Below are 17,931 nucleotides of genomic sequence, written 5' to 3' on the forward strand. Positions count from 1 at the left end.
TGTTAAACTTTTGGTTGAAACTGTTTACTTATCTTTATTCCATTAAAGAGGGAAAGGATGGCCCACTCATCCTCAAACAATAACTGCTAGGAGGGTTGGACCTAGTCCAGTGCTTACTGAAATCTCAAGTGGAAGTCAAGTCAGGATTTCATTGAATTAGCATGGCTGTATATTCAAGTCCATAAATTTCTACAATGCCAGCTACATTTTGGCTCTACTTCTAGAAGTGACCAGCCATAACAGGAAATCAGGTTTGTATGTAGAGGCACCAGGATGCCTCTGTACATCAGAGCATTAAGACAGGCCTTGTGAGGGCCTTGTCCCATCCACCTCTCTCGGTGGTTGAATTAAATGATAATGAAGTTATTCATTACAGGTAGTTTTGCAAGGTTTTTTTAGAAGCCTCTGCTGTTTCTGCAGGCAATCCACTCTGTGTCTATTGGTAGCAAGGTTTTCTAGGCACAAACCAGTTTAGGACATTGCCTTAGTCCATACATGAGCATTCAGATCAATGTAAGACCATAAAATCCACTGGACAGGTATGGGAAGGGGATTCTACACTACACTTTTCACTGTAGCCAGAACTACTGATAACCACTTATTGCAGGTGATGCCTTTTGCTTAGGTAGATCAGAGGAGCTACTATTTGTTTCAGCAAATGCAAAGTTATTTTATCAGCATGTTGATCTGATTTTCATTAAATAACAGATATCTTCTGAAGAAACCTCTTATACAAGACTTTGTATTTTTTAAAACAAGCCACATCTTTGCAGGAAAATTATTATCGAATAACTTCTTGAGCAAGAAATTAGGAACAAGAAAAACAAAGGCAAGCTTGCTGTTAAAAATTTTTAGTAGGTACTTTCTAATTCTAGCCAGTGAAAGTAGTTTAAAAAAAAAGATAAGGAGTTTCACTCAGATATCTGTAGTGACATGGTCTACTTGGCTTGTATTTATTCCATCTTGAGCCTTAAGTTTTCTGTGTAACCTTCAGGTGAACCATCAGACTTCTGTCCCGATCAGATTCTTGTCTGAAAAATGCAAGTAATGATGCGTGTTTGTTTTCCTAAGCTGCTGTGTGACCAAAATGCCAAAATTCCTGGGGCAGTGTCCTGCTCTGCCATTGCCCATGGCTGCAGCTGGAAGGGGGACATCCCAAGGCCACTCCCTGCAGAACAGTGCAGGAAGGCATAAGCAGGTGAAGTGTAACACAATTTTACAGAAAAGTTTCACTAGTTTTCTCTGGACTAATCTTACAGTGCCATGATAATCTTAGAAAATTATCTCTGCATAGCAGCAATTTCTCAATTGATTTGGTAGCTCTTAGGTCCTCTTATCTCTTAGGGAAGTGTTTTTATTATTATTTCTACCATTCCATCACCACTGTAGCTCTGTAATCGGGACATCTGAAGGGTATCTGCTCACAGCTGCTGACTCACTGCCTTGTTCCCTATGCCATGGTGGGGAAAGCAGCAAGGAGAGGAAAGCAAATAGAAGTTCAGCATGTGTTTGGAAGTGCTCTAAGAGCATTTTATGAAAGAAAAAAATTAATATGTTATTTTTTACAAGTGTGTGAACATGTTTCTCAACAGGATATTAGTGTGTCAGATCTACTGATGAACGAAAATGCAGAAAAAAGAGAATTAAAACTAGCAGAGCAGTAAGTTTGGTGGTTAAGCTATACCCACTAACATACAGGAGGCTGAGCAAGACTATTTTGTCACTTTAGACTTATAGGCAATGGGCCTATAATGCACCTGACATTACAGGACCCCACAGGTCTGCCTTACAAAAATTAGATTTTAGGGTTAGACTGCGAATTTTCAAGTTTATTTTGAGGACTGGACTATTTTTTACCACTGTTCTTAAGGAAACCACTACTGGAAGGCTTTGACTTTCTCTTAAGAAATGCTCAGACTTTCATCTGCTATTTTTGTATGTAGAATATATTATTTAAGCTGCATATATTTGCTTTGCACTGGTGTTAGAGGTTGCCCTTTGAATTTTGTTTGCCCCTAAGAGCTTAATCCCTTCATGGAGGAGGGATTCTCCTGGTTTACCTCAGTAATCTGGCTTCTTTAGTGAACACTTGATAGAATTGGAAACTGAACTGCAATCTGTTTAAAGCTCTCCTTCCTGGAATGCCAGCAGTTCAGCTGCACTACTTAGAATTGTATGCCTGCTTTTTCTAAAGGTGCTTAGGTAGTGATGGATGCATAAATCTGCACAGAACTATCAAAGTTGCTGAGGCATTTAACTTCCAAACAACTGTAGGTAACTTAATACATTTAAATATCTGTTGCTGTGTGCTGAATGGTTCTACTCGATTTTTTACCTCACTGTGAGAATGTAATTGACTTTTGATTTGATTTTCTAACAATGTAATGCAGAAGATGGCAATAGGCCACTAGTCTGGTTTTTCTTTAGCATATTGATTAAAAATACTTTATGAATTTTTGTGTGTTTCCTCTGAAAACTGTTATAATTTGAGATTTTTCCCTTCCAAATTACATTACTATACTGAATTATATTTGTAAAGAAATGTAAATTTGTCATCCTTCTGTTTAGAACAAACTTGGTTTTGGTATGAACCTGATGTGGCACAGTACAGCATAAGTGACCTACCCATTTGGAAAAGTAGAATAAGGCATTATGGTGGTGTTGTGAATGTTAAGTTTATTCTGTACCAGCTGCATATTACTGAAATAAATTTCCAATTTATAATGGTTTAGTTTTACAATTACATGGATAAATAACTGATTATTAAAGCTTTTAAGAATTCATATTACATAAAACAAGAAGGTGTTCCTGCTGATGTGCTGTAGGCTAAGTGGGTGCCCTGATAATTACAGAGTATCCAGAGCTCTACTGGAATAACAATTTAACTGTTTAAGCCCAAAGTTCTATTTCTGTGATTTTGCTTTTCTGTGTTATTAGTTAGTTCTTTAGCGAAATGTTAAAAACTTGCTTTGTGTTATTTGGCCTTTTTTGAATACTCCATATTTCAAGAGATCTCGTTGACCTGACTGTAGTTTTGAATTACACGTAGGATAGTTGAGGCTTAAATATACAACCTTGGTAAAGAAGTTTACTGTTCTTTTCATAGCTGCTACTCTTCTGTGAACATTTGTGAAGAGCTTTGAAGGCAACTGAAACTAATTGCACACTTCCAGAAGCCCAACAATGAACAAAACAAATACAAACCCTTAGCTGGAGGGGGATAAGCTGGCAGTAAATTTCTACTTCCTGTTAATGAAGTTAATGAAATTTCTTCCAGAAAATGCTGATTTCAGGAATGGTTATGAACCCCCTAACCCTTCCTGTTAATAATAACAGGAACCCTGATTGTGTGAAAATATTAACAAAGACAAGTTGCAAGTTTTAATAGGCATGTATTCTTATTTATTACTTATAGATATCTTTGTATAGATTTGTCAGCATCTAAATCAGATATTTTTCTCTAATATGTATCTGTTGTTGGATCTAAAGGTGGTCAGTGATGTGCACATGATGGGATGTAAACAGGATGAGACTTCACAAGGGACAAACTCTGTGACTGGATTTCTCATGAGAGCAGAAGGTTCTTTAAAAGTCTGCATTAGTGTTTGTTGTACTATTTACTAATTAATAATTAATTAAAGTTCTGAAAGTATTTATAGGTAGTACAGAGTAGCTGGATGAAGTTTTTGTTACCTCTTTTATGAAAGTTCCATAGCTGCTTCCTAATTAAGCCAAATGAGTCAACTTTGAGGCATAAAGAGGAGAGTTGTCAGAGCATTGTTGTATTAGAATAAGTTGTTTACATTATGTCATTTCTTGCATGCATTGTGTTAGTTCTGGGAGGTTTGTTGTTTCATATTCTGGTGTTTCTTGCTTACAGCTGAAGCATTTGAGTTGTGCTTCTTTTATGACTTTTTTTTCTTTTGTACCATCACTTCTTAGAATAGCACAGTGACTTCCTGCGCACTGTGTGAAATCTGCTCTGAATTCAAGGAGCTCGTGTATTTTCATGTTTGAAGACATTTATGTTTTTAAACTAGAACCTCTTGCCAGAATAAGCAGCTTTTTATGCCCTTTTCTGCTCACATGAAATTTGTAACAGTTTATAGCTAATGAGCTTGCTGTCCATGTCTGTGTGGAACTGGCCAAAGGAGTGATGTGGAGGCTGAGTTTGGGGCTGCCTGAACTTACAAGACTATTTGTGGTTATGGCACATATTTCTCATGAACTTCATGTATCACCCACTCTGTGGCTTGTTTTCACTGCTTGTAAAATGCTGATGAGCTTATTTTTCCTTAGTGATACTAAGAAAATTTATTCATCAAATGTAAAGGAAGAGGGGAAATGTTATTGAAATGGAAACTACTATTCTGGTATTTATTAAGTAATTGGAATTGAGCTTGCTCTGGTTGAAGAGTTGTCTCAACCTGCTGTGGTTGAGACAGTCTTTTGATGTAGGATGTGTAGCTGTGAAAGAAGTTCCAAATACACTAATTGGTCCAAGAGACCTTTGGTCCCCATTTGTTGCCATTGTCATTCATCATTCCTCTAACTTTGGTTTTTTAATTCAGTGATTTTTTTTTAAACTGTATCTTGGGTCATGGATTAGATGCATAACTGGCAGCTTTTACTTAACTCCTCAGGAAGTTAAGATGGTTTGCCTCAGGAAAAATAATTTTCTCTGTGGCATCCTGGCTGGGAGACTTTTTTTACCTGTGTCTGGGGATAGGAAGAATGAACGTTCCTTTCCATTCAATGTTGTTTCTGAAAGAATTTCTTTAGTAGCAATAATATAGCTATACTGTGATTTTTTTACTGTTGTCATCTGTCTTTTAATCATCTTTATTTACATTATGAGAAAACATAAATAGTATTAACATATTAATAATTTTTCACCTATTAGTTAAGCAATATATCTCTTGCTGGATATATTTTCTCACATTTGTCACTTCTTAGTGCTCTTTAAAAATAACTTCCTCTTTGCGGTGTTCACTGCTTTAAGTGTGCTAAAAAACCCTCTACAAATGAGAGATAGGGAGCAGGACATCTTAAAAAGCAGTTCTTAACATTAAACAGATCGCAAAGTTTTAAATATACAAGTACTGGATGGATTTACTGGTAAAGCTTTCATCTTCTAGTTTCCTCTGAGAAGCAAAGAATTGGTGCATTCAGAAGCAGTTAGGGTTTTTTTTTCTTTTAACCTGATGTGTGAGGTCATTCCAAAATGCAAACCTCTATGCAAGTGAGAGAGGAAGGATTGATAAACCCTGTATAAAACAGTTGCTGTGGTGTATATGTAGGTACAGCTACACTGCTAACGAAGCTTGAAGCTAGGATAAATTTTATTCTGCCTTGCATCAGTTCCTACTGCTTAAAAGTAACTCAAAAAAGTGAGTTTAAATTTCCCATTGGGTAAAGAAATAGGAAATGGAAGTAGGAACAAGTCATTAATGGCAACATTAACAGCTTTTGTCTGTTAAAGGATTGGCAGAAAAGCTAAAGTGTTATAGCTCTTCCATGTGGAAGCTGCTATATGGAAAAAGTAGGTCTTTTCCTTGGGGATTAGCACAGCTAATGAAGGAACCCTTTATTGTTCTCAGGTTACTGTCATTTCCTGATATGGAAACCGTTTGAGCCAGCCAAGTTTGCACTTGTGATTTTGGAGTGGCATCGCCTGAAAACTACTTCAATGGTTTCTTTCTCCTTATTAGAATTATTATTGATAACTATTTGAATTGACACTTATATATAGCAGAACTGAATCTGCATCTGTAACCAAACTGATCAACAGCAACTCTGTGAAGCTGCAAAGAGGTGCAAGTTCCACCGTGAGCAGCAGTCACTGGCACTCTTAGGTTCTGGGAGCTATTTATGTGATAGAGCTGTAAATTTACAAAAGTAATTTGTGCTGATTTGTTAATAGACATCATGTGTGTAGGAATCAGTTTCTGCTTTGCAAATACTCTGTCAGGGCAGTTCAAGCAGAACCCTATGCTAGAAATATTCTTCTAAGATCTGCTGTTACTTCACAATAAAATAAATGGAAGGAAATGCTCCAAAAATAGCTGGTTTTTTTTTAGTCTATACTTCTCCAAAGATTGCTCTTTAAAATACAGAAGATAAATATCTGGCCTCATCTATGGGAAGGTGGCTTGTGCTGAGCACTAAGAGCTGATCAAGAAGAAAGGTTACAGAAATGACATTCCTGTCATGAGTCGATGAATCCAGAGAGTTGATGCATTCCTGACCTTGGCTTTCCAGCTGAATTAGTGGTTGAAATGCTGATTCAGTGTACTGAGAGGTTCCAGCTGAGACTGCTTGTAACAGCCACAGGAATCATATGGCTTTAGACAAAATATTATAAATAATTCTAAGACTGAAAACACTAAAAATGACAAAGGCTGTTGCTTATTAGCTGGTAACTGCTCTTACTGTAGCTGTTTGTTCAGGTAATGGCTTGGCATCGGACTGAGGGACCAGATGGCAACAGTGACTGCTGGAGGCACCTGCATGTCTTTAGTTGGCAAATTCGGCTTTACTGTTTTACCTCTCCACATTTTGTAGCAATAAAAGAGTATTAAAGAAAGCAGCAGTGTTTTTGGATACTGCTTGCTATGCCTAATTGTGTGCTGCGTTCAAGTGTGTGCTGGCTCCACTTCATTAATTAATTCCAGGCTGCCAATTACAGGAGGCAGCTGAAATATGAACCTTTTCTCTGTGCTGACACCTCCCTTCCCCCCATCAGGTGTGACAGCTAAAGCCCTGCGTGACTCAGTTGAACAGGAAGAAGTAACACTTTGAGATTTAATTAAGACAAGGTGTCTTAAAAGTTTTTTCCCCCATCCCCCTCATCCCCCAGTTATTTCCTGATACATTTTCGGGGCCAACTTTAGCAAGTTTAGGAAGGAACAGGTTTGAAAAACAGATGCATGCTTCCTGAAAAGGATCATTAAAAACTTCCACCCCGTCTCACAAACAAGACATAATCCTCACCCTATAAGAACTGAATACAGTAGAAAAGAAACTGTGGTCTTAGCTATTGGAATTTATTCACATATGGAAAAATATTTAACAAAATGATCATATAACAATCTTAAAAACTGTAAGCAAATTGTTACCTTTTTGGAGTGTTTCTTTACTATTCTTGTCATTTTTTTTCACTGGTGAATACTACGGGGGATATTGACTGTTATTTGATTTTGTTATTTTATTCTTATTTTCTCTAGTGTTATGTGAACTGTCCACTTACTTTGCAAGTGTTGGTCTCCTCACAAACACAGCTGTCAGTAGTTACTAAACAGGTCTAAAACAGTGGTCCTGAGACTATGGATGGCAAACAGCACTGTCTCTGAGATCACCTTAATGCTTCTTGTGGCCACACGAAATTTAGAAAACATTCCTAATTACAAGCCTGAAGTTATTGGTAAGCACAGCACTTGCTTAATATTGTTGTCCCTAATCCCTAAAGTTTGGGGATTAGCAGTGTAAATCTGTGTAATTTTTCTTTGCAAAGAATGTCCAACTCTTGAGCCCCCTTACCAGTAAAATGGGCTTACAGAGATAACTGTTCATGGGTATGTCGTGGTCAGAAGGCAAAACTGGGTTTGTGCTGTATGCTTCTCTAAGATTAGACAGAGGATGAGAAGCACTGGACAGTATTTCTGAGGTTATTTCTCAGCATGGTGTTTGGTGACATTTTCCTACTGAGTTAGGTTTGAAGTCCTAATGAAAGCTGCTCATCTCTAAACACCAGAGATGGAATCGGGACAGATTCATTAGGGTTAAAGATTTCCCTCTTTCTCTTTTCTCTTTTTGCAAGGAATATGATCCTTTGTAGTAATTTGTTAATTGGATTTATTTCTGTTAACATTATTTTGGAAAATTGGCAATATTCCACTCACAACTGCTTTTTCATAGTCTGGATAGAGAAGTAAAAACGGGCTGATGGGATTTTTTGATTTCATTGCACCTTACAAAGGCTGAGGGGATATTGCAGTTCTGACAGAAATGTTGGGTCAGAAGCTGATTAATTTAGAGTTTTTTTGCAGCTCAAATGTTGCAGATATTGAGATGTGACGGCAGGCAATGATTAAAAAAACCCAAACCTGAACACTACAAACCAACCAACCTTCCCTCCCTGGGCTGTTGTATCTTGGGGAAATAATATCTCAGTCATAATTCCATTGCAGATACTCTGTGGGTATCTAAATTTATAAGTCAGAACACATGAAAGTGCTAGCAGAGTAGGAGCAATTGTAAAATAAGTGTAAAACAAGTGTAGTGCAAGGCATAAGACTCTGCCTTACATAGGATCTATTGCCTGGTTATTGCATCTTTCCCATATGTGCAAGTAATATCAGTCTGGTGATTGAGTTTCACTGAGATCAGGGAGGCTGCTCATGTTCAAAAAGGTCTTTGTAGCTTCTTATTTCAGCTGTTTGGCTCATTCCTGTGCTGTGGTTAATACATCCTGCACCACCATGTTTCAGTGCACATCTGCTGGCAGACAGCACGTACTGAAACAAATGGCACTTCCTGAGCTAACAAATAGATGGATTCTTGTGGTGAAACTGCAATCGTTTGGGGAGGATAGATAGCCTTTATTTTAATAAAAATACCAGATCTAGAGGAAGCAATTATGAGCAGAAGCAGGTAGTCTCTAAATGTTTGTACAAAAACAAACCCACCGAATTCCAGAGGACAGTATGTAATAACATACCTGAGTTTCTGTCATATCTGAGTTTCAGATATGAGGTGCATTCCAAACTTTATTGTACAGCTATGCTTTTATGAAGCTGTCCTTTCAGCCTTCCAGTTTTGATTCATCAGTCCAATGGCTGGACATTTCATAGGACTTATCATTTGTCTTTGTGGATTATCATTGCAACTCCCTTAGGTCGTCTTGAATATCCAGTCTGTGCTCTCTTCCCGTGTCCTGTTTTGTTTCAGGGAGGAATGGAGTCATGAATTCAAGGAGAGCTGGCAGCACACTGAGCACACCTGTACCAGACAATGTGCTTCAAGTACGACATAAGGATTAACATTTTTCCTTCTGTTTTATTGCAACATTTTATTGCTCGCCCTCTGTTTGCTTTTTCTCCCACTTGTTTCACACTTGGCTTGTATCTTTCATTATTTAATTATACAGAATAAGACAAGTATATGGACACTGAAATGTTCCTAATTGATAATTATTACTGGAAATCAAAATGAAGGCCCTGTATCTTGCAGCCTGGAAAACAAGGGGTTTTTTTATTCCTGTTGCACCTTTTACTTCCCTTTTCCTCTTTCAGCTTTTATAGGTGACAGAATATTTTTGCTTCCGAAACCAAAGTTAGCAATTCTGGATGGTTGCAAGTTTGTTTTCTGTTTCTTTGCTTTTTCTTTCAGAAAATGGTTCTTTGTTAAAGTGCTTGAAAGCCCATTACCTATAGCTAATTTAGTCAGAAGAAGTGTTAACGTGATCTTGTTCTCTTCTATCCTGTAGTTGCCTAGAACTCATACACACACTCGTGATTTGAGAGCTGAAGAGTGAAATAAGATTCCTTGGGAGGAATTTTTTTTAATTCAAGATCATTTGCATCTCTGCCTAAACTGCTGCTTGTGACGTATTGCCACACATAAAATTCAGACACAAGAATTCGTTGAATCTGACAATGCCACCTCTTCTAAAATTCTTTTGCTGTGTTCTTGAATGGCATCAAACTCACCTGAGAAGTAGGGACTTTTATATACCCTGTGTCTAATTTTGTATATTATTTGCATGTCATCATTAGTTTATGGGTTTTTTTTTCTATTTACAAAACTAAAACTCTCCTTCAGGATCCTACCTACTATTGCATTTTGATTATTGCAATGTATACAACCAAATGTTATTGCAAAAGCCATTTTCCTGGGTGATCACTTTGATCCTTCTATGCTGCTCTTTACATTGCTCTAATGACTTCTATTTTGCATCAGACAGAAGCTACAAAGGCTTTTGAAAGGATAGATAAATTATTTATCCCAATCCCATGAATCATTCTGCCATTCAACCTGTTCACTCCTGTTCCTGTCTGGTCCAGAATAACAGCCTTCATTCTTAACTTGATTTTTTTTTTTTAAATCAATGTACTTTTCTCCCCCTCTACAGCCCCGTTTTTTTAGAGGAATCCTTCCTGAAAGTTACATGTTGGTCAGAACAAACTTGACAGTTGTTAATCATCTTGGGCTCTGAAAGCAGTGCCTGCTATTAGAAGTATATGACTTTTCTATCCCACCCTGCTCCAGCTACACCTTGTTTAACATGCATCCTAAGAACAAAATCATTTTATGGCTGTGGGTTGATATTTAAGTCTCCTCATGTTGTTCTATAATCTCTTGTGTTAATTCTTCACTATTTACTAGGGTCTTGAGAGTTCATGTTTTTGCAGGGATTTGAAGATACAATATTTGATATCCATGTAATTTAAGACCAATCTCCATTATATAATCAAATCAGAATGCTTGCTAAAACATCTTGGGTTTGTGTTCAGACAATTGCTATGTTTTCAAGACTAATAGACACAGAAAGTATGTTCTGATGCAATTTTGAGTTGTTTCTTAGCTTTTAAAATAATAACCAATATTTTCTCTGTGATGGTTGGAATTACTTTCTGAACTATTGACTCTCCCTTCTATTTTGGGAACTAAGTTAACTGTGGTCATTAGGGACCTGTCCAAAATTCATAGTTCTTGGGAAATGGAACAGTTGTGGTGGATTGTGGTTGCAGATTTGATAATGGAGATCACATAAAAGCAGTGATCCATCAGTGCCAGATAGCAGTTTGTGGGTAACAATTTGACCAGGAGACAGCCTTCAGAAGTTATAGCTGGCTTTCTTAAATTAGAAAAGTATTCAAGAAAACAGTTTCTTATTTATATTTTTGTGTCAGTTAAAACTTGATATAGTAACTTTTGTACCATATGGGCTTACATCATTATATTTACACTTGGGAAGATAGTTATTTTGTAACTGTGAATAAAAACTTTTTGTAACCCTAAGCAAAATATTCCTGGCAATGGCTTTTCAATTCCCTAATTCTTGATAAAGGGATAGGAACAAAGCAGTTCTGTCCAATTGTAAATTGTTGCTGTCTGTTTGAAGATGTCACATCCCATTTCAGCTGTCTTTTTAAGGATTAGTCACATTGTTGCTTAATGCCACATCATCTTTAAGGTCATACATCTGCAATATAGTTGTAATGGGAGTAGGTCAGTTCTGTCATTTGTTGATGCATTACCAATTTTTGCAAGGACACTTCTTTTTGAAGTTATACCATGGTTTTCCTCCCCTCTGTTAGTGGGAGGATGTGGGTAACAGAAAGATGATTTAGTTTTTTTGTGTTCATTTTTGTCTGATGTTTTTGCTCAGTGGGTCATAGGATATGGGAATTGAACAGCATTTCTAAGGATATTAATGGACCATGACAGTGGAATATTGTAATTTGGATAATCACTGTGATTATTTGGATTGTAAGGCATTGTGTGATCCCAAAATCTCTATTCAGGACCAAATGCAGAGGGTTCTGTGCTGGGTTCTCAGTCAGTATTGCAGTGTGAAAGAAGGCATCTCAGGTTGCTTTACTGTAGTTGAGATATTAGACTCTTGTTTTTGTTCATAAAGCACTTCATAGTCTTACTATTTTGCTTGACTTCCATCAGTCTTTCCCATGGATGTCTTCTAACCTGTGTCAAACAGTTTTTAGTTGCTCAGCTTGGAGTCTAGAAACACTCATGGCATCTCCTTGGCTGTAGTCTAGAAAAGGGTACATCCATGGTAATTTTCATGCTTCTTATTTCATTTTCCATAATTATTAGACTTTCATAAGATACATTATCTCTAAACTACTAGTGTTGCACAGAAATTTAATTTTATGTGATCTTAATTTGCAGATTTTTTATTTTAATACGTTTTGCAGTTAATGTATTGACTTATGTTGTGGTGGGCAGTGCTGAGATAATAGTTGGATGTGATGATCTTGAAGGTCTTTTCCAAACTAAACAATTCTATGATTCTATGCTCAGGAGAACATGAAATCAGTCTCAAGGTTTGTGTTCTAAATATTTATTGAAGAAGCACAGATGTTCTCTTAATTGCAAGATATTCAGATTGGCAAAAATAAATGACTAGACAATGAGTTACAGTGCACAGTTGTTATGGAATTTAATAGGTGGGTTTGTTTTTAAAAATAAATACATAAAGCTTCTGATCCAGAACGTTCATCCAAAAAAAATGAAATGATGACAGTATTCTTTGGGTATGAGTTCATGAAATTAGCTGAGCTAACAGTTTAGAGCTATTAGGAGGAGAAAAATCAGCCTTTTCCCTGTCCTGTCCTTATTTGTACCCCTGTACTTTTCCACCATTTATTTTCAGTGAGTTCTGGTGCTTTTCTCATGGCACAGTAACTCGTTCAGTTCAGAAAAGGAGCAGACAAGAAAGTGGCAGAAGAAAGTGTTTTTGTGTTTTCGAGCTGCTGACTTATCTGTGTGATGAGTACTTGAGTTGGCATAAGGTGGAAGGGAAGGACTACACAGAGAGAGGGTACAGTGCCAGTGAAAGAGCAGGAAAAGAGGGAAGAGGAGAAATTTGTGTAGAGAGGGAAATGAGGTTCATACTTTTACAAGTGGCAAACTGTCAATTCACATCAGCCATACTGTAAATTCCTGTTCTTTGTTAGCACTTGGAGACTTTATTTGTATCTCGAGTACAGCACTTCCCAAAGTAGAATATGAATGAAGGGCAGAATGTGATTAACTTGGATAATTTCTCAGGACTGGGGAGAATCATAGAAACAGAAAAATGCAGTAAACTGGGTCAAACTGAACACAAATGTATAACAAGGTTTGAAGTTTGTACAACTGGGTAAAGAGATGCTTAGGAAAACAAAACTCAAAAGGCCCAAGTCTTTTTCTTTTTTTTTGCTGGTTTTATTTCTTACCTGAAGAAGGACCTGTGTACCCAAAAGCTCTTCTTTTGTTGTTTGTTTCTTCTGGTTGTTTTAGGGGTTTTGTTTGCTTATTTGTGTTTATTGGGTTTGGTTTGATTTTTTTGATTTTTTTTTTTATTTCTTCCCCAGTTACATAATTTGGTCTAATAAACCATATTAACCCCAAACTTTGCTTTACATGTTGCAGTTGGAAGGGATGGTTGAAAGAGCAAAATAAGTGGCATTTGGCCTGTATTATGTGTGAGACCCGTTATAGAGCCAGTGGAAATTCCTGTTACTTTTGAATATAATAGAATTTTCTTCTTGCTTATATCTAAGCATACAGGAAAAAAATTACAAAATGCTATCCACTCTGAGGATAAATATTGTGGAGTTGCTCATGTAGTATAAATGTTATTATAATAAGATTTAATCAAAACAAAAAATAGACCACTACCGTGATGTCTTGGTAAACATTTTGCATTAGGGACAATGATTTCTCATAAAGAAATTTGTTACTTAATTTTCCAGTCAGCAGGAGTGCTCTGGAGAGAAACTCCTGCTCCCACACTGCCTGTAACTTAAACAAAATTATTTTAATTACATTTAATCTCATTTAAACATCATACAAGTGGTTCCAGTAATTGCCTCTCCCTAGAATGCCTTTCATTGAAAAGTTCAGGAAAGATCACTTTGGGTGATCATTTCACCCTCCACAGAATTTGGGCAGCTGTTTAAAATCCACATTGATAAATCAGTCCAATCCTTTCCACCCCCTCTTTTCTGCTCTCCCCAGGGCTGTGGACTCGGAAAACCTCAACCAACTTCTAAGTGTGACTGCTGGAGGGTCATTTTAGCCAACCTCACCCCACCCAGTGCATTCCCTCAGCAGGGACCACCCTGCTGATAATTGGTGAGCACTGCTGGGTGTGGGAGAGAGGTGGAGGAGTGGGAATCCTTCCCGATTTCTCTAGGCCAGCCAGCAAACCAGTCACCAGAACAATTTTTATCTAGGAATCCAAGGCAGGTTGAAATGGCAGCTCTGCCATGGGCAGGGACACCTGCCACGAGACGAGTTTGCTCCAAGCCCCCTCCAGCCTGGCACTGAACACTTCCAGGGATGGGGCAGCCACACCTTCTCTGGACAACCTGTGCCAGTGCTTCACCATCCTCACAGGAAAGAATTTCTTCCCAATGTCAAATCTTTTTCCAGTTTAAATGAGAGAATGGGTGCATTATATGAAAAATACTCCATAAAGCGCGAACTACTCAGGAGTTTTTTTCCCCCTTGAAATGTGTGTGCAATATTTCTACTTAAGGCTTTTGTTGTGCATAAAATTTTCAGAAACTTCATATGCCAAGTACTCTTGGCACACTTAGGTCAAATTTTGTAGGAGATTCTGGTTCTCTGCAGCACACTTTGCATTAAATCTTTTACTCCCTCCATAAACCTGGCGTAACTTAGCTAGACAGCAGAGCTACTCCACTTAGGATGGCTCACAGACTACTGGATAACTTGATATCCTTACAGCAATTCATCTGATCTGAAAACAGAGCAATGGACTCTTTATTGTTCTTAATGTAATTTTCTTAAAATCAGCTGGGAATATAACATATCTGAAGACTATAGTGATAGCACAGTTGGTTTGGTTGGTTTGGTTGGGGTTTTTGAAGCACTACACCTTTGCTTAAATTCTTGTCTTGTTGCTGGAAACTTGTCACATAGGCATATATTTCACCAAGAAAGTATCTATATGCAGAAGTGTGTCTTTCTATGTCATCAGAATGGACAGATCAAAAGGAAAAGCTCCCATAAATATGAATCACAGGAGAAATACAGTTAGTACTTTTCTTGTGGCTTTGCTAGTTGTAATTAAGAAAATAAATAATTAGACCGAATTGTTCCAGCTAAGGCTTGGTTGCTTCTTAGGCATCAGTGTCAAACACAGACCACAAGAAGCCAAGGTCTGTTTGATATTGGGTGAGGGAGGAAAAGCAAAGGCAAGTAGATAAACATTTGGAGTCTCTTAGGTCTTGGTGTACCAGTATTTTACAAAAATATTTATTGTATTTATCAGATTGTATTTTTTTAACAGCTTGGCAAAACAGATTCTGACTTTTAAAAGGGAAAGCAGTCACAGTAGCATATCAGGAACAAGAAGGTAGTCAAGATCCGGGTGTAGACATCTCAAAATATTTCTGTTCTGTTCAATCACAGATTCTGCATTTCTGCCCAAGGCAGTTCAAAACTGTTGGCAAAGATCATGTTAAAACAAAACTGTAACAAAACTATAAAAACACCAACTCAAATCCTAAAAGCATCTATTTGTGAGTTTTCTTCTTTAGGCAGAGTTCAGCTTTAATTGATAATTTTCTGTTCCACTGAACTCCTTAAAGCCCTTGACTTTGATTGCTGAAGTTTCTTTGCTCCACTGGGCTTTTCCTAATTTTAATGTTTAGATTAAATGTTTCAGTTCCTTTTACTCTTGCTTAGTGTAATGGCTTCTTAACTGTTCTTTAAAAGGAAACAAGGTTTTTTTAATTGTTTTTTATTCTTTTGCCATTGTATTTTGCATTTTAATTTTAAATTTACTCTGATCAAAGCTGTATGAATCTCAGAGATTAGCATAAGATGAAGAAGAATTCTGGGCACGTATGAAGATGTTCTATAGGTTTGAACCTGAGTATGTCAAAGGGCTTTGCTGTGCAGATGCTTTTGCAAGAGCTCCTTCCGTGTCAGGTTTTGAGTCGGGGAGGAAATGAACTGAAGGCATTGGTGTGAACACCATGACCACAGAGCAGCTCTGTCAGGGAACTTCAGTGCTGAACCAGGGCAGTGGTGGTACCTTTGATGAGCAAGGCTTTCCAGAGTTACCAAATAGTTTGCTTACTTCTCCCTGACAGATATCTGACTAAATGCTGCTGTTGGTTTGTGTAAATGAACACACACCCCCAAACTAAACCCACAAAAAAACTGTTCCAGAAATGGCAAAACTGATGCACTGGCCTGCTCTGCAATCCAGTCACTAGCATTGTCTTATCTTAAATACTAGTTTATTTCTTGAAAGTAGCTTACAATTCAGATCTAATCTTTATAGTGTTAGTGTAGACTTGTAGTCTAACTAAAATTTTTGGCAAGAGTTGGACTCACTGGCTCCACACTTACAAGATTCCTTAGTGGAATCACTGAAACCTTTGTTTCTCCAACTGTATAACTGGAGTTCTCTAGGGAGTCTTTCAGGCACAAGTTTATGAAGTGCCATTTGGCTCTGCTGGGTGTGTGTGCACGTGCACAATGCAGGGACTATTGACTATACTAAATTAAAGTAGAAATGAAATGTAAATGTAAATCAGTACTGAGTCTATAAGATCTTTCAGAATGGACTCCAAGTGTTGTGTTTGATATGCAGTACAGAAGGGACTCAATACCATGGCTAAACTGTAATCATAATTCATTGTTTATAAATAACATAGCATTTTACAGACAAATTCAGTTCTCTGAAAGAGAGAATTGTTTGAAATTGTACCATTTGTTATTCCATCAGATAATTTGGACTCTGGGTCCAAATTTCAGTTCTAAAATTTGTATTTATACTCTGTGATGAAATGAACAAACATCCACAGAGTCCAATGAGTCCTGGTTTAGATGTCATTGAAGTCTATCTTAGAGGGGCAAGATGCTCTGAAACTTACTGACATGGAAATCCTGCCTATTAAGAATCGTACTCCTTTTAGGACTAATTTTTCTCTTGTTTCTCAAGAACACTTAGTCAAGCTGAAGTGCACTGGCCTGATTAACGGAGAAATGACAGAATTTCTCTCTTGGCATGTTTTTGTTTTGTTTGGTTTGGGTTTTTTTTTAATGTGTATAAACCAAAGTTCATTATTTCAGTGTCCAAACCAGTACACTCTTGTCCTGAGTGAAGTGCTGTTTATGCCATGAAGCATGTTACAGGATTAGATTGCCTTGAGGACAAGCCCTGAAGACATTTTGTCTGAATGATTTAAGTGAAGCTGACTTTTGAAATGGTGTTAGCATACACCTTCCTAAACAAACATACACAGATGGTGTTTGAAATCAAGGCTTCTTGGTCTTAAATGGTTATACAGCAGCTGCAGCATTCTTGGGGAGGTTCTTGACCATTTTATACAACCTGTGTGTAGAGGTGTTTTGATGTGCTTGAAATGGGAGAAGAGACTGTCCAGCATGATCAGGTTGTGCTCAGAGGTATGTCATCTGAACAGCACACTGAAGAAGACCTGCAGAAATGAATGTATCTTCATGTCACTGAAGTAACTGTTCATACTTTCAGAAATCCTCAGGTAAGACAAGTAGTCTCCAAATAAAATGCTACATTCTTTTCATATTTTTTGAAATATGGAAAGGAAGGGGCTGCTGCAAGAATTGATCTAACCTAACACCAGATCTCCAGTGGTGGCCAGCAGGAGCTGCTTAGAGGAGAGTCCAAAAGAAAAATAGCCTGTCATGATGCTTACCAAAATATAGGCAGACTACCACAGAATAGAAAGGTGTAGCAGGCAGTGGGATAGCATCCCTGGCTGTACTGCAGGTGCTCCTGAAAAGACATAGGGAGGGTAAGCGTGAGAGCTATCACATGCTTGGGATCATGTGCTTGGGATATTGGTGAAGTGAAAGGATGGTGTCCAAATGAGGATTATGTTTGCCATTTGACTAATCTTATTCTAAAGTCATTGTTATCTGATTAACAGCCTGTAGGAAAATAGATGCTTGTAAAGCCACATCCATCATAGGATCTGCCTTTAAAACCAGTTTATTTTTTCAAGCTCTATGAAGTTATTCTTGGTTGTGCCGTTTCCCTTTGGCTGAAAATATCCTTCCCTCCTCCCCCATCCAGCTTCCTACTCAGTTTCCTTTTCCTTGTCTCCCATATAGTCTCTGTCAGATTGATCCTGTGTTGCCGACAGGGCCCTTAACGCTTCCTCTCTCTTTTCAGGAAAT

Source organism: Manacus vitellinus, unplaced genomic scaffold, assembly GCF_001715985.3.
Source record: "Manacus vitellinus isolate BGI_N305 unplaced genomic scaffold, ASM171598v3 scaffold_14_pilon, whole genome shotgun sequence".
Lineage (NCBI taxonomy): Eukaryota > Metazoa > Chordata > Aves > Passeriformes > Pipridae > Manacus > Manacus vitellinus.